This window comes from Camelus bactrianus, chromosome 28 (assembly GCF_048773025.1).
Source record: "Camelus bactrianus isolate YW-2024 breed Bactrian camel chromosome 28, ASM4877302v1, whole genome shotgun sequence".
Lineage (NCBI taxonomy): Eukaryota > Metazoa > Chordata > Mammalia > Artiodactyla > Camelidae > Camelus > Camelus bactrianus.
The window spans coordinates 9,627,642-9,652,436 of NC_133566.1; the positions used below are offsets into that span (position 1 = coordinate 9,627,642).

General features: G+C 55.7%; 1 protein-coding gene and 1 long non-coding RNA gene across 4 annotated transcripts in view; one reads left to right on the forward strand and one right to left on the reverse strand.

Moving 5' to 3' along the window:
- Positions 1-1,274: 1,274 nt before the first annotated feature.
- LOC141575446 (uncharacterized) lies at positions 1,275-9,828 on the reverse strand. The gene is made up of 3 exons (XR_012503033.1): positions 6,383-9,828; positions 3,761-6,004; positions 1,275-3,615 (listed from the first exon to the last, which is right to left on the reverse strand). It is a non-coding gene; the product is annotated as an uncharacterized LOC141575446 (long non-coding RNA).
- A 1,920-nt stretch (positions 9,829-11,748) lies between these two features.
- EDAR (ectodysplasin A receptor) overlaps positions 11,749-24,795 on the forward strand; it is a 61,244-nt gene continuing 48,197 nt past the window's right edge. Inside the window, exon 1 of one of the 3 annotated variants that reach the window (XM_074354688.1) lies at positions 11,749-12,450. The gene's annotated coding sequence lies outside the window, so the exon portion shown is untranslated. The remainder of the gene's footprint in view (positions 12,451-24,795) is intronic. The other 2 variants (XM_074354687.1, XM_074354686.1) reach the window with 2 other exon arrangements.

Sequence of the window (24,795 nt, forward strand, 5' to 3'; positions counted from 1 at the left end):
AGTTTATTTGCCAAGTAATGAAGAGGGAGATGGATGGAAAAGTAAACAAGTAGGTAGATTATCTTTTTAAGTCAGTATGAGCCCAAATGGGGGTTGCATATTGGCAAAAATCAGTGAGCCAAGAAATCAAGCCAGCACATCAAATTGCTGAGCTAAACCAGGTGGTATTTGAGTCTGACCACAAAGTCTGCTCTAAGGTCACCTGGATGTCAGGTCCTTTCCTGAGGAAGGACCCCCTGCCCTGCACCCCAGAGTAGCTGCCCTGGCTGCTGAGTGGACGGGGCAGCCAGGCCGAGCACCTTTTTAAGACCAGTGATGCCGGAATGTTCTGAGACACAATTACTTTAAGGGGTGAGCATAGGTCCTGGACAAATATATCTCCCCACATCTTTTTTTCCAGCTGAACTGTTCCATTCAGAACCTGGTCCTGCATCAATAGCAGCTTCCACTGTGGCCACACCATGGACACGCTGTGGAACACCATGGACATGCCGTGGAAACATCATGGACACACTGTGGACACACCATGGACATGGCCACGGACCTGCACCAGCTCCTGCCACGAGCACTGGGCTAAGGCTTGCTATGCTGGGGCCCACACACCTCACCTGGCACCACATGCCCATGCCCGGGTGGAAGTGGGCCCAGAGCAAATGTAGCTTTGCTGAGAGGCACAGGGTTCACCCTCAACTGCTCCTCAACGGGCGCTGCTGGGTGGCATCCAGCACAGCGGGAGTCTCAGCCTGCTTCCTTTGGGGCCCTGGCATCTTTCCGGCTACGTTTCCCTAGAGGCTGCCTGGACAGCCACGTGAGAAACAAGGTGGGTTTTCACTAGTGGCAGACCATTATTCTCTGGCTGGAGAGCATCTGGTTGATTCCACTGGCTTAATAAAGAAAAAAAAATGTATCATCGAGCTGAAAGGCTCTGGCCCATAAACCATGAACATCAAATTTTGTCTTTAAGACACTGGAATTCTAGCTGGCTTCTCACGCTGTCTAGAAAATTCAGAGCTGGACTCCCTCCCTGTTGTTCAAAAGTGGGGAACAAAATAACTGTACTTACTTTTGAACTTCAAACTTTTTTCTAGTAATAAGCCAGAGTGAGACTAGGCAGAAGCCACTGAGAATGACAGAGGGAGCTTAGCCTGCACTTTGCAGAACAGACAGGTTTACGGAGCCACCTGTGTGTGTCCCAGAGCCGCCCGCGGGCGCACACTCACTGCTCTTCTGATGATGTCTTTGTACGTTAGTTATTAAATCATCTGTAACCAAGTGTGCTGAGGCCTCCCCTGAACTTCTCAAGGTGGACAGGTGTGCCTCTCCAGTGAACCGGCCACTTACAGTGAGAAAAGTGTTTACTTCAGAGAAACAAATCTTTACATTGAGAGTGAGGCAGAGAACCTCTTAAGCTATTACAATTACTCCTTTATCAAGAGTCCATTAAAGTTTTCCAAAAGGAAGCAAACAAAACTCCAAACCACTTGCTTTTTGAGAGAAATCAGTTGTGAAGTTAAACACTGAGCAGGCTACCATAGTGACAGCTGATGGATTAAAAAAAAAATCCTAAAATAAAAAAAAAATCACATGAAAAAAAGTGCTTTCTGTGCTGATGATAAAAGTGTATTTTTATAAAAACCCTGCTGTGTTTTGCCTTACTTTTCAACCATGACTGAGACGACACCTGTGCAGAGGTTAAGCCCCAGCTGGTGTCAAGGAGAGAAGAATCTAGGTGACTCTCTCAACATCCAGGGAAGGGACCAGACATCAGTGGCATCTGGGTGACACCTCCACCGTGAAATAGACAAAACAGACAAACCTGGAGCAGAAGAAAGTCCCTGTGGTCACCGGTGTCAGCACCTCCGGAAAGACAAGAGGAAGGTTAGCATCTAAGAGAGAAAGACAGACTTGCTCACGTGCACAACATGCTGTTTTTAAGGAACAGTTACAGGACAAAAAGTTTGAGGGAATTAAGAAATGACAGCAGAAGTTAAAAACCGATGGATGGGTTTGGAAAAAAAGCTGAGAAAATTTCCCCAAAGGTAGAAGGAAAAAAAGGCAAAAACCAACCAACCAACCAACCAAATGAATGAATGAAAGAAAAATCGCAGAGAAAATTAGAAGACACAGTTCCAGAGCTCAGTTCTGATAGGATAGGCGCTCCATCAAGAGAAAATGAAGGAAAGGAACTTGGCGGAGAGATTGGGGCCCACGGAGCCCCCAACACAACGGGTACCAAGTCACCGAACTTTAGAATCCAGGGAAAAAGACGATGCTAGACTTCTAGGGAGGAAGACAGATGCAAAGACAGATTAACGACAAAGACTGGGACTCAGGTGGCTTTGAACTCAGCTTCAGCCCCAGGTGCTTAAAGAACACGACCTCTAACCTAGAACTTTATGCCCGTCCATCCAAGCTGTGAATTAAGGGGTATAATGGAGCCGTTTTCAGACATTTGGGACCTAAAGCACTCACTACCTGTGGCTCCCTGCTGTTCTTAAGTGTTCCTGAGGATATGCCAATGAAACAAGAGGATAAACCAATGAAGGGGTCCAGGAAACAGGTGTGTGAATCGAGGAAAGAGATGAAGGGCTCACCTGGACACAATGGTGACCCCAGCCAACAGACCAGCCAGGCCAGGAGCCGGGGCCACGTCCGCCCCGGGCAACTCCGTGGACCGGAAGTGTGCCCCAAGCCCCCTCCTGAGTGGCTCCTGATGCCCTTGGCCAGAGGGGCATTTTGTGTGCGTTTGGAGACTGGAAGTGGAGCAGCCGTGTTCTCGAAGCTGCCACAGCAGGTGCCGGCCCAGAGCTGTCACAGCTCACACGACGTCCCCTGGGTCAGCCAGGCACCCGGTCTCCTGCTCTGGCTTCTCTGGACCTCAGGAAAGTTCTAACTCCAGGGAAACAAAAAGGTGAGCCGAAGGGGAAAGTGCCAGCTCTGCCGCGCACCTCGGCAGTGCGCAGGACGAGGATGTGAGGTTGTGCTAACGTGGTCTCCCCGCGCTCCCAGCAGCTGTGCCCCGGAGGACGTGGTAGGGGGAGGGTGTCGCAGGGTCTGGTAAGTCGTGGGGGCTGCGGTGGTGGCACAGACATGCTCATCGTCCCAGCGGAGCCATCAGCCATGGCCCCAAACTGAAGATTCCAGTTGTAGCGATGTGAGTCGTTGGAAGATCTGCAGGTGAATTCCCAAATAATCAGCTACGGAACAGAAAGTGTTTGCCTCAAAGGATCAAAAGGAAGCGGGGGGCGGGGGGGAGGGCTACCGCCTTTGCCAGAACAGGTTTACTCTGTAACTGTGTAAATAGATTTCTTAGCAATTTGATTGGAAGTATCCATTGACAGTGTCCAAACTTAGAAGAATTGGTAGCAACATTATAGTCTGTCCAGGACATTAAGTAGCCATTTAATCATGTTTCCAAGGGATTGTAGGATGGCAAGCGAAATGCTCAAAATACAGAGGGCAGGACACCAAGTGGCACGTACGGCGTGATCCCAGTTATGGAGCCAGACGACGCGAGAGCAAGGTTGTGGTTGGTAATCTTGGGTCGGGTGCGGCGACAGACTTCTCAGGTTACTCTGCATGGCCCAGATTATCTTCCGCACGCCCAGGCTGCTCCTACAAGTGGAAGGAAAGGATATGTGTAATTACTTTTTAAGCTCTCATGTAACAGAAATCCCCACTGAAATTGATCAGCCTATCTTTTCATCTAAGTGGACACAAGCAAGGTAAATAGTCTTAGATATAAAAGACGCCCCTGTACCTGGGATTTTTCTCTCGTTTGCTTCCCGGCAGCTGCCTAATGGTTCGTTGGCACCACATCCGGATATGGGAAGGGGCGAGACCGAGTGCCCAGGGCCCGTCCCAGCATCCGCTGCCCGGCCTGGGGCCAAGGGGTTTCTGTGAGAGCACTGGACTTGTGCGGGTAGCCAGCGTTCGGTGGTGCGATCTGGAAGGGGATGCAAGTGCAGTCTCTGGTCCTCGTCTCTTCTCAGCCTCCGCCTGGCTCCCTCCCTCCATCCCTCCCTCCACAGACATGAATTGTGTGTCCACCACATGCTTCCGGCTCAGTGAGGGTCCGCGTGGGCACAGACCTCACGGACTCCGGCTCCAGCGAGAAAACCCAGGTGCACTTAGACCACGGTGACATGCCACTGAATTTGGGAAGGGCCATGAGAAAGCGTTTCTGAGGGACCGGAGAGTCACTGGGAAACAGTGACTCTCAACCCTGTGCTTTCATGTGGGGCCGTGTCTGGAAAGTCTCCTTCTGTTACCCATTCCCTGTGTGAGTCACCATTTCACAGAAATGGGCTCTTTAAAATCAGTGTTTAAACAGAGACGCAGCAGCCACCCAGGTGCCAGGGGCTGCCTTCCGATGTCGACTGCAGGGGGGGGCGGGCCGGGGAGGGAACCCCCTGCCTTGGTGTCAGCCAGGCTGCCTGCAGGTTTCCATTTCTCCTCTTAGTCTCTAGATTTTGTGAGTGTGTGGGGCCCTTGCTTCTTACATCTTCCAGTAGATAAGACAGCAGACCTCTGTTTCCTAAGGCAGCACGTTTCTCCCCATGCCTGCCCCAGGGAGACGTCTGTTACCACCACCAGCAGCAGGTAGAGACAAGTGTCCTGTTGCCACACCCTGTGCCGGGGCTGGGGGGGTGTCTGTGAGGCTCACACGGTGCTCTTGGGCATCTTCTGATTTGGGGCAGGAGTGGGAGGGGGTGCTGGGAGGACTCGCAGGGTCACCCCGAGGCACCAGGTGGGAGAGACACCCTGGGAACTAGGCAGTTCCACTGTTCCCCCAGCACAATGCACGTGTGTCTTATCTGTGCAGACTGACCACTAGGTGGTTGCTCCATCAAAAAGCCAGTTAAAGTGGGGAATCATAGAGATAGATAGATAGATATTTGTTTTATAAGTACTTGTGTATATATTTATGTTTATAAATATAAATATATATTATATATAACATTATGTATTATATGTTTGTTTGCCAGTCTTTTGAATTTGGGCCAAGCCTTTTCCGGAGTCTCGGTGGTCCGTTCAGCAAAAGCCATGGACGTAATGCACCAGAGTGGACTCCCAGTTTCGAAATGAACCTGAAAGACACTGAAGCCATCTGAGTGCAGGGTCCTCTATTTTTATGCCTCCCCATCCTGCATGGCTGTCTCACAAAATCCAATTATGACAACTGTTTTTAATCAGTTCACCTTCACCAAGTTTTCCAAAATAGTCAAATTAATTTTTCTTTAAAAATTATTTTCACGTGTATTTCCTCTTTCCTTATTAGTTTATGTAACATCAATTAAATTTAAAGTTTTCAATAAAAATCACACATAACTGGCCTTAAAATTGTCTAGGAACGAATCCTACTAGTGCTGGGTCAGCAGACAGCTCCGGCAGCGGGCAGGCAGGGTCCCGGGGCCTTCCAGGGGCAGCGCACCAGGGCCGGTGAGGGCCGGGGGGAGTCGTGGACAGGCCGGGAGAGGACGGCGGGTCTTGTTTCAGATGTTCCGCACCCGAATCTGTGGTGGGCTCTGCAGATGGAAATGACCAGGAGGGAACGAAGGAGCACAGGAGAGATGAGAGGTTCTCTCCAAGGAAGTGAGAGCTGGAACTGGGCGTGACTAACCCAGGGAGAGTAGAGAAAGAGACAGACCCAGGAAAGACCCTCCACCCCACTTCTCCTCACAGCCCAGGGGGCAGCCACCCACCAGACTCCAGTTCCATCCCAAAGGGGCTGCTCACAGATGGACCATGACAGAGCTTCCCAAGCTTGAGAGAGCAGGAAGTCACCTGGGGCAGGAAGTCACCTGGGGCAGGAGGTCACCTGGGGCGGGAGGTCACCTGGAACAGAGACGTCACCTGGAGCAGAGACATCACCTGGAGCGGGAGGTCACCTGGAGCAGGGAGGTCACCTGGAGCAAGAGGTCACCTGGAGCAGAGCTGCCACCTGGTCTGCCCCCTACTAGCCAGCTGGGCAGGTTGCTCGCGGATCCTCAGTTTTTCTCGCCTATAAAAGTGGTGGTGGGCATGACGACCTCAAAGGGTTGTTGTGAGGATTGTTCCTTTAAATCATGCAGAGCATTTGATGCCTGGAGCACAGGAAGCGACCACTAATCCAGACCCCTGTGGGGTCTCCCCACCACGGCCTGACCCCTTTGCCCCTTCTCCACAGACCCCCCAGTTTCCATGTGGGACACCTGCTCTGCCTGCATGTTCTCAGGACTTCGCTTCCTCTCTCCTTGTCCTCCTCCCGGGACACCGTCTGCATCGCGTGTGCTGCCTCCGCGCCCCGCGTGCTGTTCTCTGCCCCAACTCTGACAGCTCTCCGTGGCTCAGCATTTTCTGCAGGACCGACACACTGGGTCCAGTTCCTCGCCCCGCTGACCTGGAGCTGAACTTCCGCGTTGTCCCTGCAGCTCCCAGAAGCGGTTCCCGGTGCCACTGCTGCTGGGGAAGTGCACAGTTTGGTCTGACGCCTGCAGGTCATCCTCGAGGGCAGGTAGGGACTTTCCAGGACACAGGTGAGGCACAGCCAGAAGTGAAGGACGGACCTGAATCCACGTGGGCAGGTTAGAAACCTGCTCTGCTGAAACCCTTCGCCTCTTACAGCCCAAATGCAAGCCTGTGACCTCTGCTTCTGATAGAAAGTCGCAAAGTGACTTCCTTTCTCCCCACCCCCCACCACATTTCCCTAAGAATGAAACGGGAAATTTTGTGACATTTTAAGAAAACTATTCAATCTTTGCCGTCTCAAAAGCCTACTTAATCACAGGGATTTCACAGATCTTTACAAATGGTAAGATCCGAGAAGCATCAGTAACACGGGCTGTGCTTTCTGCCATCAGCCTGTCCTGGAATCTTCAAGTGTCACCACCATAGGCAGCAAGCTTTTGTGCCAAAAGAGTGAAAAGTCACGATAGTCGCCTATCCTCAAAGTAAAGTGAGTGCCTGACATCCGACCGGACCAGGGTCTCCTTGCTCGGTTGGACGAGAGGCAGAGTCATCTTGGTGCTTCACTGAGATGCCGGGTGCCTTTAGACTTGCTGCCACGTGGCCACCAAGTCCACGAGTCACAGCCAGAGGTGCTTCTGCAGAAAGAACTGGGTGTCGTCTCGAACAGTAGGAGCAGTAGCTGGTGCCCTCCGTCCTACACCAAGCTCCCGGCCACACCCCCGTGCACACTGTCCCATAAGTGTCCCCACAGCCCATGAAGCAGATACCGTCACTGTCCTGTTTCTGGGATGAGGGACCAGGCAGGGGAGCGAGCTCGTGAGCAGCTGCACCAAGGCCCCTCCAGACAACCACGCGTCCGCACTAGTAAGAATTTTAAACTCTGCCATCATTTGGACAATAAGAACACAAAATGAGTGAGTTCATTTGCAGAAGTCATTTTAGAAAAGCAGTGACTTGAGACCTGAACCCTTTGGCTGCTCAGTCTGAAGTCCAAAGCCCGCCCAGCGGGCACACAGTTCTGGGGTGGGGCCCAGCTGGTCCAGTCCAGAGATGGGGCTTCTGTGTGTTTGGGCCACAGTTAGGTTAGTTGCCAACACTGAGAAACAAGATTTCCTGTTTTTAAAAAATCTGGATTTTTGAGTTTCTCTTGAAGCGCTGTGGACCTGCATTCCAGCAACAGCCGACCAGGGCTGATGAGGGGGTGGCCTTCCTGTGCCCTTGCTCAGACAGTGGCCAGGGCTCAGACCTGAGTTGGTCATGGTGGAGGCGGGACGGAGGAGTCAACGTCAGAGGCAGGATGAAAGTCAGAAAGCTGCGTCATCCCGATGTGACACAGTGAGGACCAGAACCAGAGCCTGCATGGCCGGAGCGGGTGGAGGGAGTAGATAGAATAGTGCCCAGGGGGAAAAGTGGGCAGGATGCAGGGGCTGGGGCCGGAAGACGTCGGTGACCCTGTGAGCTCCCTCAGGAGGCATCCACTGAGCTCGGGAACGAGGGAGTGCAGACGACTTTGGAGTGGATGCGCGTGGTTCCCAGCATCTGAGGCCTCCTGATGACTTGCTTCCCGCTCAGCTGGACACAAGAACTGAAGCTCAAAGGCTGAGATCTGGGCTGAAAATCTACAAGCAGGAGCCACCGGCCTGCGCGTAGCTGCTGGACCATGAAGCTGGGAGAGCACGGAGGCAGGCGTGGGGCCACCACCATCAGGGAGGCAGGGGCAGACGGTCACCCAAGGACCCGATGAACCACCAGACAGGTCATGGAAGAGAAAGGAGGGTTTCTGCAGGAGGAAGAGATAGGCGGTGGCACGTGTGGTGCAGGCAGAGCTCCCGGGGAATGAAGGCTAAAGGGCACCTGTCAGCTTTGCAGTCAGGAGCCCGGGAGGCCAGGACAATTTCGGGATGGAGGGAGAGCTACAGCCGTGTGCTGACGGAGCACGGGTATACACGCCCATCTCATCACGAAATCAGTACAGTCCTGAGAAGGACCAAGATCACCAGTCTGATGTGCCCATGGTGGCTTGCTGAGGGCGGGAGGCTCAGCCCACCAGCCCAGGCATGAGCTCAGGGCAGGGCCTCCAACCAGGGCTTCAGCCCCCAGGACACGGGGCAGCGGCAGAGGGGATGGGGCAGCCTTTCTGGAAGCCACACACTCCCGCTCTGGCTCATGGGATAGTCGTGAAGGTGGGGCGCACCTTGCTGCGAGGGTGCCCCCCGGAATAGCGCTGAGACTGTGGACTGGGCGGCAGCTCGGCCAACCAGGGGGAATTCCCGTTAAGATGTCCCCAGTGGGTTTTCTTTTGTTGACCACAGTTTTTGAGGACAATGAGCTCATATTCATGAAAAAAGAGCAGGGACAAACCAGATATTCTGTGAAAGTAAACGCTCCCAAAACACATCACCCTCATAAATTGACGACTCTCCTGCCTTACAGATAAACTTCAAAATGTCCTCATAAGTATGAGAAAAACCCCATTAATAATCTTTGTGGGGTGTAACCCAGTGAACTGGTAATTTTACACGTTTGTCCTGTGGTCTCATGTTCCCCTGCTGAGCGAAGCTAACAGAGTGATTATCTCTTGAACCACTGACCCCATTTCCCCAAAGCCATGAATAATGGTAGAAATACGAAACTGTCTGTTGGAAGAATGAATCTGTTGATTTTTAAATGATGACATCAATATTCTATATTTCCAAATTCGGGTTTCCCCTCTCTTACTTTTTCTGCTGCAGCGCAAGGAGGTTTCATAACACTCCTGTGGTCCTGTTTATCAGACACACGCTGATCTGTGCTGCTGTGCTGAATGACACCGTTACAGGCCATGAAAAGGGTTAGTGTTTGGAACCTTTGTGCTTGTCAAGCTCCCGAGGTCATTCGGTGGGATAAACTTCATTACATTTTAGCTACCCGTGAGGGGATGTCACAGAGGAGGGGGCCTAAGGGCTTGGCCCCACCCAGCCCTGACAGACCTGAGCCTCCTCTCAGCCCAGGTCTGCCTCCTCTCCGCAGGTGGTGGTGGGGGGAGTCCCTTTGCAAGGAGCAGGATTCGAATTCCAGGCCTGAATCCTGGGAGAGGTGGAAGTGGAGAAGCCAGGCTTTGACCTCTTTAATTAGCAGCACAAGTTGGGCGTGGCCCAGTTCAGTTAGATAAACGCAGAACCTCAGTGTCGGATAAAACCAGCTGAAACGCCCCATTTACTCTGCCTTCGACCCGAGCGGTGCCCCTCACCCTGTGCAGGGCGTGGGGTGGGGAACGCATCCCGGCAGGCAGACAGCTCCCTCAGCATTTCGCCTCCTGGGTCGTGGACGTGAGCCCAGGGCCCAGCGGGTAGGGGCCCCCCCAGATTCAGTCTCCCTCCTGCTCACCTTACCAGGGACAGAGGCCTGCTCCTCTCCTAAAATAAGCTCCTGATCTTTGAACTGGAACACTCTGAATTATTTAGTATCACCGAGGACCCACCATGGGCATAAAAAAATTCATCCAATACTCATAATGATTCAGGCAATGCAATTCCCTGGAAGGGGCCCAGTGACAGACTCCGCAGGTGACCAGGAGCTCAGCTGCTGCGGGAGCTCAGGTCGGGGCAGCTAAGCATCAGGGCTTGGCTCACGGAAAGGAGCCCTCGGGTTTGGTGCATCTGGTCCGATGCCACCTTTGCAGACAGGAACTGGGCAGGAGGAGAGTGTCACCAAGCAGCAACAGTCCCACCCACACAGCGCAGGGGCCCAGCCCGGCCCTGCTCACCTCCTCCGGGAAGTACGTTTCTGTCTTGGTGACTTGACGGGGCTCTGTCTCCCCAGAGTGTGAACTTCTCGAGGCAGAGACTTGGGGCGTTTCCTCCACATGTTACCCCAGCACCGAGTCATGTCCAGTTCGTAGGTCCTCCACCGGCCTGACGTGTGACCACATCAAACAGAAGATCGCACTGAGACGGAACAAGTCTCTTCCTGCTCACAGGACAGGAGCTGGGCACTAGGACACAGATGACTGGGATGTGGTCAGTGCACTCGCTGGGAAGTGTCTGGTCTGCTGGGAGAGTGTCCTTCCCGGTCCGGAGCCCACTGAACTCCAGGATCATCTGCAAGGCTGTGGCTCCGAGGAGCTGGGAGCGGGGGTTGCCCAGCTCCTCCGCCAGGTCCCAGCCGTGCGTCCGTGCACCCTGGACGTGAGGGGCAGGCGGGGCAGGGCTCGGGCGTGTACATCCAGCACGTGTTCACGTTTCACTCTGTTCTGCACAGACCCCGAGACCCGGTCGCCCACCGTGCTCTGCAGTCTTGGTTGGTGCTGCTATGTGCTATTTTTAACCGTTTGCTCTTTCTGCCTCAGCCTTTTAGGAAATGAGCAAAACAGAAATCACCCGTCTTCAGTGCTCCAGAGCCTTAAACGATGAAGATAAGCAACAATGTCTCCTGCTTCTTTCTTCCTCTTAATCAGTGGAATTAATTTGTAGACTCATTTTCATTTGGATATAATGACTGAAAATTGCAGGCATAACCATCTGCCACCCTTCTCGGTGGCATAATGTCTTGGATTTTTCAAAGAGGGGAAAACGCTGGCTTCTATGGCAGCATCCATGTTCTGTGCCCATTCTAACATTTTCTCTTTTCTCCTGTCTTTTGGCAGTATCTGTGTCCTCTCTTTTTCATAAATGTAAAGTGCCATTTAATTTCTAGTAGGAAAAAAAATGTTACACCCAAGATAATCTTCATCCTCAAACACACTTAACAAAATAATTGTCCAAATAGTCAAAATTATACACGATAGAAATTCTGTATTAGCCCAGAATACGTAGATCCTGTTTGTTTTCCTAGGTTCTTCATTGAGTAATTTTAATAGTTGTAATTTATGAAAAACCCTCAGCTTGGGCTCAGCATGGGTCGCATGGAGGAGCCAGTCTCAATGATCAGGATGAAATTCTTGTTTAAACCTCGGCTATTGGGATGGTCGTCATGTTGGTAAAAAAGTCGGGAACCGAGGTTTGCTCAACCTCAGGAGGGAGAAGACTGTCCTCAGGACCCTCGCCCGTCCACACGTTTCTGTGTCCCTCTTAACTGTTTACTTCTCTTCTGTGAATCTGGGTAGAGACAAGATGGAAAAGGCGGGGATAGGAATCGAGCCTTGGAAGTGGGTTCCCTGTGTGCGGGTGGGGCTGGGGAGAGCAGGGCTGGATGCTTTACCTCCTTGTTCAGGATGGTGGAACTGGGAGGATTGACAGATACTAAAGGCAGTTCCCTTCACAGTGTTTCTTTCAGATGTCTTCCTCATTGCTTCCTTCCGTGGGGGGCACGAGGTCCCATGGGTGTGTGTGGCTGTTTGGAATCAGTTATGTGGAGTATATATGGTGTGTAGGGTGCCAGGGAAGGAGAGATGTCCGGTCCGGGGGCTTGGCCTGCAGTGGACTTGGGGGAGGAGGCAGGACGGGGCAGGAACAGAGCGAGGGCTTCAGAGCCAACTGGAGGTAAGCCCTGCCTGTGGCCGCCTCGGTGGCGGGTCCCTGGGGGATCACATTTTGAGTGATGGTACTTTAATGCTAATTGAGCTTTCTAGCATTCCAGGGCCCAGAGGCTCTGGTTGTTATGGGAGAAGCAAGCCCCCCAGCTCCCACCCCCAACAAAGAAAAGGCATCTGTGATTTTACCGATTCCACGGGGTGTCTGGTGGAGCCCGGTGAGAGCTGGGCGGGCGCCCGTGCGGGGAGAGGCCTCTAGGTGGTGCGGGTGAGTCTGTGTGCAGAGAGGCCTCTGGGCCGACTTTCCCTCTGGCTCCGGGTGGGACTGGCAGTCAAGGGAGACTCAGGGAGCCCGTGGAGCAGGAGGAGGGGTCCTGACAGCCGAGAGGCGCCTCGCCCGCCCTGGCAGCTCTGCCGGCCGCCTCCACACCAGCACCTGCTTCAGGGACACGGCGGAGCGGCCACCTGAGTGGCCTCGGCAGGACGTTCCTGGCTTTCCTCACGGACCACCTTCTGCTTGGATTGGAAACGGACTCTCCCATGGGGTCCAGGTAAGCCTCGCCCTGGCTCTCGGTTTGCTAAACTCTTGGGCTGTGGGTGAGACAGCGGTGTCATCTCCAGAGACCACCTGAGTGCATTTTTGAAATGCGTGTCATTTTTGGGTTGCGTTTGAACAAGCTTCCTGGTGACTGTGCGTCTGCTCCTAGTTCTGAGACCTGAGGTTGTTCCTTTGTTTTCAGGAAAACACCACCAACCCCATTTGCTACTGGCTGTGCATTTGGCTGAGGAGCCAAACTGTGTGTGTGCCCAGCGGGCTTGAGATTTCGGCCGGGGTCTCCAGAAGCCTGAAAGGGAGCTGCTCAGGTGGCCCAGGCTGGCAGGCGGGGGAGGCGCACAGGGCTGGGCACGCTGGGCTCTGCTCCGGCACGCCACTGCCGTCCCCTGAGCCACCGCCCAGGCGCGGGTTTGAGTCAAGTCTGAGATGGAGGTCGTGGCCCCGTGTTTTGGGGGAGGGTAGGGGGAGAGGGTGGACGTGCACCTGGAGATTACAGCTCTCCCTGCGGCCCAGGGTTTCCACCTTCTGCCCAGATAGAGCGGGCGGTGTGGGCACACCCCACGGTCACTGCATCTGCTCCTCAGAGGCCAGAGGTGTTAGGGCAGCGGGTCGGCGGGTGAGGGGTCTGAGAAGGATGGTTAGAACCGTCCGGGCTGGAGTGTGGACACATGTTGGCAGAGCAGAGCCTTCCGTCAGGGAAGTTTGAGGGACTTGGAGGGACGCAGGTAGGAGGTGGGGACTTAGGAAAGGGCTGAGGAGGGGGCCAAGGAAGCCAGACCTCCCCGCCCCCACAGCTCTCAGCCGCCACCGCCTAGCGGTTCTATGTTGGATTCTGAGACACTTTCCAACCAAGTGTGAAACTGCAGTGAATTCAAAATATTAAAGAGGTTAAAAAAAAAAGCATAATGAACTAAAGGAGTAAAGGGCTCAATTCAGATAACAGAAAGGTTTCTTGCTTGACTAGATGCTCTGAGATTTCTAAGGCACGGCCACTTAAAACCTCCCAAGTGTCATCTTGGCAGAGTCCACCGGAGTCCACCTCATCAAAGCTGGGGGATGAGCCCTGTGTCCCTTGTCACTGGTTGGGGGAGGCAGACGGCCCCGCCGTGGGCTGGGGCAGCAGGGGTCCCTGCACACCCCGCACCCTCTCCCCCAAGTGAGCCAGGCTGTACTGGGGCGTAGTTTGCGGTAGTCCTGGAAGCACTTGTCTTTGGGAGGAGAAAGTAAATAAAATTTCCCTGAAACGTTTGATTTTCACTCTCTGGCTATGACCCAGTTTCTAGAAGTAAACAGTGTTTTCATTTGTGGAAGATACAGACTTGTGAGGCTCAGACATTTCGGGAGCTCGCCCTCTTCCTGGAGAGTCAGTGTCCCCTGCCCCTCATAGCACCACTGGGGAGGGCAGCCCTGGTCCCCACCCCCCGACCTCACAGGCACAAACCACGCCGGCTCTTAACTCGGGAGCATCTTCTCGACAAAGTTCCGTTGGTCCCAAAGGACCACAGACGAAAGCCAGGTCACCTGGGTCTTCTTCCTGGCTCCAGGTGAATGAGTTTTGTGGTTTCAAAAAAAAAAAAAAATGGACTTCATTCTCAAGGAAATGCCCAGGAGCCCAGCTTCAAAGGCTCGGGGAAACCTGCAGTTCAAGCACAGGAGCTGTAACCAGGGTGGCGCTTTGGGAGCCAGCCCGGCAATTAAGTGGCTCAGCCCCGCGGTCTCCCCCCACACCCCACCCAGCCTCTGGGGTCCTGCCTGCAACCTCGCGGCCCCCGTTTCCTCAATTATCCAGTGGACACCTGCCTGCTTGTTGCTTTGATGCTGTTTTCGGCTCTGCCGCGGTAATTCCACCACCGATAGCATCATTAATTAGCTCACATTAAGCTCATTTGGCACATTAGGTCAATTAGGAAGCAGAGCCCAAGCCCTGGCCTCTGAGTGCTCCTCCCGGCACAGCGAGGTCGGGCTGTCACTCAACCTCGGGTTATTATTTCCCTAAAAAATAGAGCGAGGGAAAGGAACAGATCCAGGCACTGCGTCCCCCCTGCCTTTTACAAACAGCTTCATGCACGTCTTCTCTGCTTTTCAAGTAAGGGACTCGAGGCTTAGAGAGGATCAGGGGCCTGTCCAGCCCCACAGGGCCGATGACACTGTGACTCCAGCCGCAGCTGCCGTGGGCAGAGCACCCGGTGCCCAGCTGGTGCAGAGGCCCTCTGTCCCCACCTCTGGTGGCCACCACCAGCTTCAGCAGGTGGGTCTCGGGTCCCAGTCATGTCGGCCCATATGCCACGTTTCATTCTTGGGGGTCACCCCAACAGATGTTTGGTGACAGGGAAGCTGCGTCATTGCTGTGTGTCTGTAGCAGACACAGCTGAACACGGGTAACTTCGGGGGTTCAGTCTAACACAGTCCAGTGACTAAGGGAAATTTCCAATGGCCTCAGGGTTCAGGCCTCCCAAGTGTGTGGTGTCCTCTGTCAGTACAGGTGAGACTGCGCTGCATTTACTTTCTCATCACTGTCCGTCCCAAGGTCACTAGGCATTGCCCAGGGCGGGTAACCCCACCGGATCAGAGCTTAGGGACAGCTCGGCCCGGGTTGGGAAGCAGGGTGGGCCGTCACCAGGCGATGCATACAGGACCCCAGCACCCCAGGCGTTTGCAGGGCATCCTTTGCACATGGAGGGCACTCAGTGCAGACGTGGCCAGTGGACGGGTGGGTGGGATCCTCTATGTCAGAGAAAGGTCACCAGTTCTGCTCACACATCGAGTCAGAATCAGGGACCACAGGGACAGGGAGTCACGCCGGCCAACGCGCAGGCAGAGACAGGTGCCCGGGTCGTCAGACACACCACTCAGCTCCAAGCTGGGCAGCGGCCCAGGCCTCTGCCTGGGACCCCTGGAAATGCCCCGAGGTCTGGGCACGTGGTTCTCACAGAACTAACCACCTGGAGGCCTTTTCCATCTCCGGCAGACGGATCAATGGGAAATGAGAAGACGCCCTTGCGGTGAGAGCGTGGGCACGACCCTGCGTCAGGCCTGGCTCTGCACCTGGCGCGGAGGGACCCTGCTCGCCCGTCCCTCTCCCACGGACTCAGTGCCACACGCTCGGCTGTGCTGTTTCTAGACCCTCAGGATTAACGCTGCTCAACCCTTCAGGGGCTGGATTCAGAGGCAGAGAGTGAGCCCAGACTAAAGTAAGAGATTAGCCTCCTGAAGCAATGGGGAGGGATTTCTGCCAGCAACTCCTTAATCCTGGCATAAAGCACCTTCTCAGGATGTAAAGACAGACACGCGCATCCCGGTTGCAGACGCGAGCCAGAGGGCGCCGTCTGGCAGCTGTCAGGCCAGATCTCTACTACGAACAGGTTGGTGTTGCCGAATTCCAGTTCCGCGTTTCCTAAACATCATGCCTAGGAGAGAGGAGGTTGGATGTCATGCTGGTTTTAATGTACATTCATTCATTCGTCCAACAAGTCATTCTGAGCGTCTGCCCCGCAGCAGGCACTGCCCGGGACGTGGGGACACGACGGCACCGTGGGCAGTGGGGAAGTGCCCCTGCTTCGTGGCACTCCCCTTCCAGTGAGGAAAGAGGAGCCACAGTCCTGGGACACGACTTCAATAAACCTAGCACTGAGAAGAAGCACGCCGGTGAGCAGAAAAGAGCCTGGGAGAGAGTGAGGGGCCTCTCGAGAGGACGGAATCTTGGCGGGGGGACCCGAGACATCCCACCCCAGCAGGAGGGTGGCGTGGCTACAGCAGAGGGAAGGTGGGGGTGAGAGAGGAGACCAGGAGACAGAGTGAGCAGGGCTGGAGGCCATGGCGAGGAGTCTGGGTTTCACTGAGGCCGGTGGGACGTTACCTCAGAGCTGCCCAGGCCATCCTGGGACCATCCGTGCCCACGGCAGCCAGGTGGTGTGTTTTGAAACCCAGCTCCCATGAGTTGATCTGCAGGTGGCCTCCTCCTGAGAGCACAGGTGGGGCTGGTGGGACAGAGGTGGCTGGTGGGGTTGGGGGCCGGTGGCAGGGGCAGTTGGCCTTTGAATTCGACATCTGCTCTCTTTGCAATTAATAATGACAAAGGGGCCCTTTCTGAGAAAAATTTTGAAGACTGATGTGAAACAAATGCTTACATTTTTAGAAATCTCAAACCAGAAAGAAAACACTTAACATTCTCGTAGAGTCAAACATGGCCCTTCCAGCCCTCCCGGATACTCCCGCGGTCAGCCCAGAGCCCCGAGCCTCCGCCAGCTCCATGTACTCCCCTGCCCCCATCACTGGGAGAGATGGGACGTGCTTCCCCGCACTGGGAGACAGGCAGGGCTGGGCGGGCAGAGCAGCGTCCTAACGGTCAATCAGGAAGCCTCCTCTCCCGGCCGGGTGAGTTGCCAGGGAACTGATATCGAGCTGGGGCTTTAGTTCCGGCTGGACAGCTCAGAGTGGCTCCGTCCACTCCACACACCCTCATGGAGTCGGGGTGGCCCTGGCCGCTGGACCCGTCCAGCACATGGATACGAGCATGTGGCAGGCTCAGTTCACTCCCATAACAGGGCCGTGGAGATGGATTGGGCAGGAAGGGACCTGTCTGTGGGAAGTGGGGTGGTGACAGCTCATGGACGGGTCCTGAGGGAGGAGCCAGAGGGGGCCTCAGTGGCCTGGCGTCCGGCTGGGCTCCTAACGGTACCGGAGACCACAGCACAGTGGGGCGGGGTACAGAGGCCTGTCGGTGTGGCGGGTTTTGTTTACCTGGTGGAGATGGCTTCATGGGTTACTGTTATGACTGAGGTCCATGTTCTTGCCTAACGAACATTACCACTGGCCCAGAAAACCCTAATCCTTAAAAATATTGAAATGAACTTTTTTAAAGGACTCCCAAGGTTCATTTTCCTTAAGATGTATTTCTCAGTAATGGCTCAGAATGACTGTTCCTAAAACTTCTTGTCCATAATGAAGAAAACCAGTCAGAATGGACACTGTGGGGCTATTTAGATGCTCCCCTCTCCGCAGAAAGCCGGCCTGTCGGCGGAGCGCGCCCAGAGGAGGCTGCGGCGGCGGCGGCCCAGGGTGGCACCTATAAATGGCACGAGGTCTGCATGGCGTGGTTTTCTGCTGCTGGGCTGTGTCATCTGTGTGTCACTGTGTCATCTAAAATCGGCAGGACTCCTTTGCAGTCTTACCTCATTCTTAGAGGGGTTTGGAGAGAGACCCGTCCCTGAGGTGTGTGAACACCCAGTGGGCGTCTGACTATGCGGTGGCCTCCGGCAGGGCCAGTCCAGTCCCCACGACCCCTGAGGGCCTCGCAGTGTCTTCATCCCCCGTTAGCACTCACTTAAGCCATTTTGCTCCTCACCTGGTGGACGGAGGAAACCAACAGACGTCCCAGGGACTGGGGATTCTTGGTTTTGAGTCAAATCTAGAAACTGAGAGACCAAACTTTTCCAAATGGCTGCCAGTTGGTTTCCAACCTGAGGTTTCCACGTGAAAGTCATCATCCGACGGACCACACACAGCTCTCTGCGCTGACCTCAGCTCCTGGCTTGGCGGTGGGGGACGACGCTCGAGAATGTTACCCTGATGGTTATCTGAGTTGTTGCTTTTGAAGGCAAATATTTATTTTGTGAAGATTGCAAAACTCAGAACAGTAGAATGTTGGGCTCTCCTTATGTTTACAGGATGAACAGAATTGAGACACCGACAAATGTGTCCGTGTTCCTTAAGGAACTGGCTGTTTTTCTCCCGCGGCATCGGTTAAGTAAGAGCAGGGCCTGGAGATGCAGGCCTCCGTCGGGCTGAGCATCCTCCCACTGCCTCCCCGGTGTCCCCTGGAGCCTGGACCCTGAGTCCGGGCCGGCCGTCCTATTTACCTGGGGGCTTTCTCTGTGCTCCTGACCTTACCCAATTTCTTACAAGAGGATCTAAAAGAAATAGGCCTATCCTCTGCTCTCACGGCCCCACGATGGAAAGGAGAAAGTAGGACAAACAGCCCACAGTTACACAAACAAGAGAACACACTCCCCTGGGCGCCAGACTCCGCTCAGTGCCTCTGAGGACGGGGAGCGGCACCGGCACCAGCACGCGCCTGGCGCACGGCAGGCGCTCAGCCAGCCTCTGCTGGACACGCCAGCCTGTGAAATAGACCGTCGCTCCTTCTCGAGTGTGTGGCCGAGGCTCAGAGGCGAGCGACCCCAGGAGCGTGTCCTGCTGAGTGACCGCTTCCCACCCGGACCTTCCCTGGGCTCCTCCAGAGGTTAGATCTGGGATGGGGCGGGGGCACTGCTGCAACGAGATTTCACTTTATATCAGAACCTTTCAAAGGTGGGGAGATTTAGAGATTTCTGAAACCCTAGGCAGCGCTGAGCTCCGAGACCCCTCAGCAGACGCTCCTGCCGGCCGGCCGCAGAGCCTGGGCAGTGGGCCGGGGGCAGAGGACGCTGCGCAGAACCTTCTCCATCCAGCACTAGGCCGCCTCTTCTCCTGACGGCAGAATCAGGGTTGCAGGGCCCCAAGCTGTGTTTGCTTCACTTCAGAAGCCTTCCCTCTCCTTGGGTGTCAGGTTGGACGGAGCCACCGAGAAGCAGGGCTCGGGAAGGGGTGCTGGGCTGGGGCAGTGAGGAATGAGGGCAGAGCGCAGCCTCCAGCCCATGAGGTACTGAGCACAGGTCCTGCTCCGTGTGTGGGGCTGGAACCCGGGCGGTCCTGGCCGTCACGACCACCTGTTACCTGAGCTCACTCGTGGGATAAGGCAGGCAGAGCCCTGAGAATGGGATGGGGACCGTGTCAGCCCTTTGCACACTCGGTGTGCACCCTGGGCTGAACTTAATAACCAGCTAGGCCTCTACTTGTCCATTGGAACTTTGGTTTCCTGAACCCAAGCCTGTCTGAGGGGTCTGCCTTTCCCTGGAGCAGCCTGTCGGTCTGGCCAGGATCCAGAATGGCCCCGGACCCTGACTTATGGGGCAGGAGTCCTGAGAAGGACGGGGCAGTGCTGTCCCCACCAGCAACACCCTGGCCATACTCCAGCCACACCGGCCTCCCTGCTGCTCCTCACATGAGCCGCAGCGCTGCCCCTGCTGTTCCTTCTGCACAAATGATCCTGCCCAGGACCTCTGGTGCCGCCTCCTCCCCCTCAGGTCCCCGTGTCATAGACACCCCCATCCCGGCTGCACTCTGTGTAAAGTAGCAGCTCCCACCGCAGAGCGCCTGCGTAAGGCACTGCCCACAGTGTCAAGTAAATATCACGGAAGGAGTGAGCCTAGCCTTGGCGGGTGACGGTCATTGCAGGGACAGGAGGTGGGCTCACCCCCACCACCAGAATGGGGACTCCTGCCTGTGCCCTGAGGGCCACCAACGCAGGTTTCGGGGAGTGACTCTGGTGAGCCCATGGGATCTGTCTGGAGTCAGTGAAGCAAGTCGGGAGGGGATGGAAGAGCTGAGGTTAAAGAACAACCAGGAGACGGGACGCAGCTGGGTTTCAGCTGGAGAATGCAGGACGACTCCCACGCCCACCCTGTGGTGCCCACAGCAGAGGTGCCCATGGCACACGCACCCCAGGCCTGGGAGGCGGGCATGGGGCCCCATCACACAGTAGGGCCACAGCCCCACCCCCTCCCCACGGGAAACACAGTCCAGTGAAGAAACTCCACTCGAAGGACCAGCTCTGCCTCCTAATTAGTGTAACCCCCGGTGGGAGGCAGGAGGGCTTTTCCTCCCCTAGCCCCATGGCTGACGCCTCCCCACTGTGGGCCCTCACTCCACCCTTCCCCCCACTTCACTCACCGTGTTTTGGACAAACAGCTGCCCTGAACTGCGCAGTCCCTGCCCCAGAATTCCTGGGTGGGGGTGTCTCTGCTTCCTGGGTGGGGTGTGTGTGAAATGCGGCAACCAAGTAGCTGCTCTGAGGCTGGGACCATCCTGGGGAGTGAGGTGCGGGCAGCCCCCTGCGGCTCCAGCAAGGAGGGCGGTGGCAGGCTGGTCTGACTCCAAAGCTGGCTGGAAGGTATCTCGATCAACAGCGGGAGAGGTCTGCCCCTGGGCGTGAGTGATACTGGCAGGAGGAGAAAGAGACGGGGTGTGGGGGGGGGACTTCGTGTCATCGGTGGCCCGGCATCTGGGAGTTGGGGTGAATCTTGTTTTCCTCAACGCTGGGCGTTTTTGAAGCTGGCACTGGTCGGCTTTGGGAAGCAGTAGCCGCCCGAGCCCCGCAGGAGATGTGGTGTCTACTCCCCGCCCTGCGGGTTAATGGCTTCCTTTTGGAAAGCTTTCAAACTGTGCTCATTTGCGTCTACATCATCTGCTTCCTTCAGCTCTGTGTGCGGATTGTTCTGTGGGTTTAATTTAACCAAGTTTGCAGCTGTGCTAACGAATCCGCGGACGCCCCCTGCCTCCAGGGAGGGACTTTTCTGTCTTTCCTCTGCCTTTCCTTCAAGCCCGTCTCCACACTGAGATGCCCCAGCATCAGGACTGCCTGCGTGGTGTTTCTGCTGCTCCAAACCCAGTTCCTATGACCATCCTTCACTCATGCCAGAATCTGGCAAGTTGGTTTAATCACCCCAGCCTGTGCCCCCAGCTCTCTCCCAGGCCTCTGGGGCTGACCACCCGCTGCCTGCCGAGAGCGGTGGCCCTGCTCGGGGCGGGGAGACCTGTGGGCACACATCCCCCTCCTCCACTCAGGGCAGTTCCCACCCCCTCCACCAATGCTATGAGCACCTGCTGTACGTAGGGCCCACCTTAGCCGGACAGAGGAGCCCCAGTCCTGTCCTCACCGCACTCGGCTTTCCCACCCCTCCAGCCCACTCCCTGCTCTGTTCGGGAGGCTCCTGCGTGGGCGGCACCAACAGGGCCCCAGGTGGATTTGGCCAATAGAAGTGGGGGCGGAGGCCAGAAGAGGCTGGTGGTGGCAGGTCACCCTCTCACTGCTCCTGCTTCTCTCTGTCTAAGGCCTAGCTCTCCACAAAGCACCTTGTAGGAGCCACTTTTGGGTTTGGGGCACAGGTTGCTGTGTTCTGGGCATGCCCAGCTCAGAAAGCTCTAGAAGAAAATTCAAGAAGGCCAAGGGGAGACCAGGCAGGAGGTGTCCCCTTCCCGGAGCGGAAACCGCACCCTCCTCTCCCGGCCCATGTCCAGAGGCAGGAGGGCCTGAGAGCTGAGATGAGCCTGGGAGTCAGGCCACCTGTGTCCAAGGCCGATCTCCCCTCGGTGACCCTGCAGGCTCCTCACTCTCTAAGCCCTGAGACCAGTGACCTCACTGCCCCTTCCTCATCCGCTGTGGGACAAGCAGAAGGCCACCCCCACCGAGGTCTTGGAGCCTTTCATGGGTCGTTCTGTCCTGCTGAAGGGTAGCTATTTCCACCAAATGTGTTTGGTCTTGTTGATTCCCAGGACGAAACATTATTGTTCAGAGAGTCTTCTTTCATTGGAACCACTAACAAATTAAAGTGCATTTTCTGAACTTATTTTAATGATGTGAAATTCTAGGCTTATAGAAATTCTAGTAACATTTCTTTTACTGAAAGCCTCAAGTAACCACTGCCCTAGTTTCTCTGCTGGGTTCCCTGAGTGGGGAGAAACTGGTGATGCCCAGAACCCCAGCTCTCAGTGAACCCTGCTCCCCCTTGGAACTGACAAATGATCATGCGGAGTGTGGGCCAGCTCTGGCCAACCCGGCTCCCCAGGCCTGTCCGGTGCCTCCATGTGGGTCTCGCCCCGCCGGTTCCTCCAGCGGGACATCGGGACTCTCCCTCCAGCTTCAGGGCTCAGTCCCGCAGCTCCTGGCTGCCAGATCTCTGAGCTCACATGCACAGATGAACAATCCTGAAAGGGCTCCTTGTCCTAAGCCTGGTTACAAGCCCTCCCCCGGCTCCTCCCACCCCGAAGAGGAGCTTCTCCATCCTCAAACGCGCCCTGGGCCACGGGGACCTGCAGGCCTGACTCCAAGGGCCTGGGTGGGCCTGAGAGTTCCAGCTCTAAGCAGCCCCGTCATGGACCGTTGTGGCTCCCCAGAACGTGGTCATATGGCGACCACCGCATACGGAGGCCCCAGCCCCAGAGCCGGACTCTCCCCATCAGTCCGCTGCCCTTCCCTGAGGTCCCCCACTGTCCCTTCCCGTGTGGAGTTGGACCGTCCTGGGGACCCGCAGGTGCTGGTTCCCCTTGACGCCTTCTGACCGGCAATGTCATCCCGCCGGGCACTGCTCTTCTGTTTCTATCCTTCTGTCTCTCCCACTGGACGGTGAGGCCCTGGGACTGTGGCTTCTCATCGTTCACACTTTTGTATTTCTTTCAGCACCGAGATGCTGCCGGCTGTGCATGTAGTAATACTTTTCTTCAGGGACTCAAGGTGAAATTCCCACACTTAATCAAAACCTGGCCTGAGAAATAAGAGGAATAAAGTGCGAAGCTGCAGCAAACCACCCCCCACTTCATAGCCTCGCTGGCTGCGTTCCAGCTGTCAGCTCTGAGCGACGCCCGCTGCATCCCCATCCTCAGGGCTGGGAGCCCTCTGTGCCGAGGCCCCGCCTGGGTCTGGCCCCATGAACGTCTGAGAAGTGCCAGGCCCCGAGCCGGCTCCCTGGCCTCTCCTCCCGGAGCCGGAGCCACTTCAGCCTCACACCCGAGTCATACAAATCAGTGGGGCGGGGAGATGGGCAGTTCCACGTGGGGTCTTGAGAAACAGACTCCGACGTGTATCTGAAAAGTGGGGCCAAGGCAGAGAGGAGAGCAGAAGCAGAAGGGAAACGTCAAACTGGCGCTACCTTTGTCCCCGCAACCCCGACGGGGCGGGGCCCACGGGCTTGTGCCTCGAGACGGGCCGGTCCTGGAGGTGGTGCAGAGGTGCCCCATCTTGGGGCCGTGGGGCGTCCAGCTTTCAGGGGGCTGAACCCACGGCTCCCGGAAACTGAGCAATTTATTCAGCTTGCAACCCAGGACCTGCCAGACGCATCTGAGGGAACGAGATACTTAGAGGCATTTTTGAAAAGCATGTTTAGGACAATCAAACGACTTCAAGTCCTGCAGAGGCGTGAACTTAAAATCTTCAGGGTTATCTTCTCTCCAAGGCCCAAATCCTCCTTCTTGGAGCCTGGGTTTCCCAACAGCGCAGCCAGGCCCAGGGCCTCTCCCCTTGAGATCCCCAAGGACTGTGCCATCATCCAGGTACCTCGAATCCAAGGCTGAGTGGCTTCTTGAGTCCGGTCAATGTGGCGGGTGTGCACGGTGTGTGGAAGGAGTGCTGGCCAGTTTCTCCCGCAGCCAGAGGAAGAGCCGGGACTGGACCTTGGAGCTGGAGGCTGAGGCCAGACACACTGGTGGGGGTAGCGGGGGAGTTCTGAGACGCCTGCCCCCAGACTCCTGTCAAGAGGGAAATGGGGAGCTCTTACTGGCCCCTCGGCCTCAACCCCAACAAGCACGGGGCTTCCTGTGGGCCTGACCCCTCACCACTCCTCACAGTGATGACCGAGGAGGAGAAACCTCTCTCAACAGACCCGAGATGCTACGACCCTGGTTTTCAAAGTTTAAACAACCAAATGACTTTGCACCGTTAGTAAATGAATGGTTTTCCACCCTAACCTCCTGCTTCTCAACTTTCCACACGTGTATATGTACCATGGACATAAAGCAGATCGGTGCAGTGGGACATCACGTGTGTGACCCTCATGCAGTTTTTTTACTGTCGGAGCCGTACACCCAGGAGGCTGGAAACCTGGGTGTGGCTCCATCCCTCCTCAGGTGTCCGTGGTCGCTGAGTCACCCGGGAACCTGGTTAAGAGGCAGATTCTGATTCAGGAGACCTGGGCAGGTGGAGACCCCACCCTTCTAACAGGTGACGCTGAGGTCGCCGTTCTGTGGACACATGTTGAGCACAGAGCGGGCTTGGGTCCTAACCCATCGGAAGCTGTGACCCGGCGGCCTGCCTGGAGGAGGTGTGGCCCGGGCCAGGCTGAGGGATGTCAACCCGCTGCTGGGTCCAGGGCTGAGGCTGCTCTTACAACTTCAACCCCCTTCTCATTTGGTTCTTACAAAAGCTGGTGTTTAGATAAATACCACCCACCACAGGTTCCAGTTCCTGATCTGTTGCTTCACTGTTTTACGACCTCGGGTTCCAGTGTGTAGGTGAGACCAACCTCACCGCCTCACGTCAGTCCGTGAGGACAGACGGGACTTCCAGGGCTGGGCTGGAGGCTCCACACTTAGACCCAGGCCGCCCTGGCACCGTCGAGTCTCAGGGCCACGTCCGTGTGCTCCCCCCCCCCCCCATCTCTCTGTCCATGCATGGTGAGCTCGGCTCCCCCCACGTCCACCTTGCCTCCACACTCTGTGGCTGCGGGCGGTGGGGGGGTCCCACAAAGCC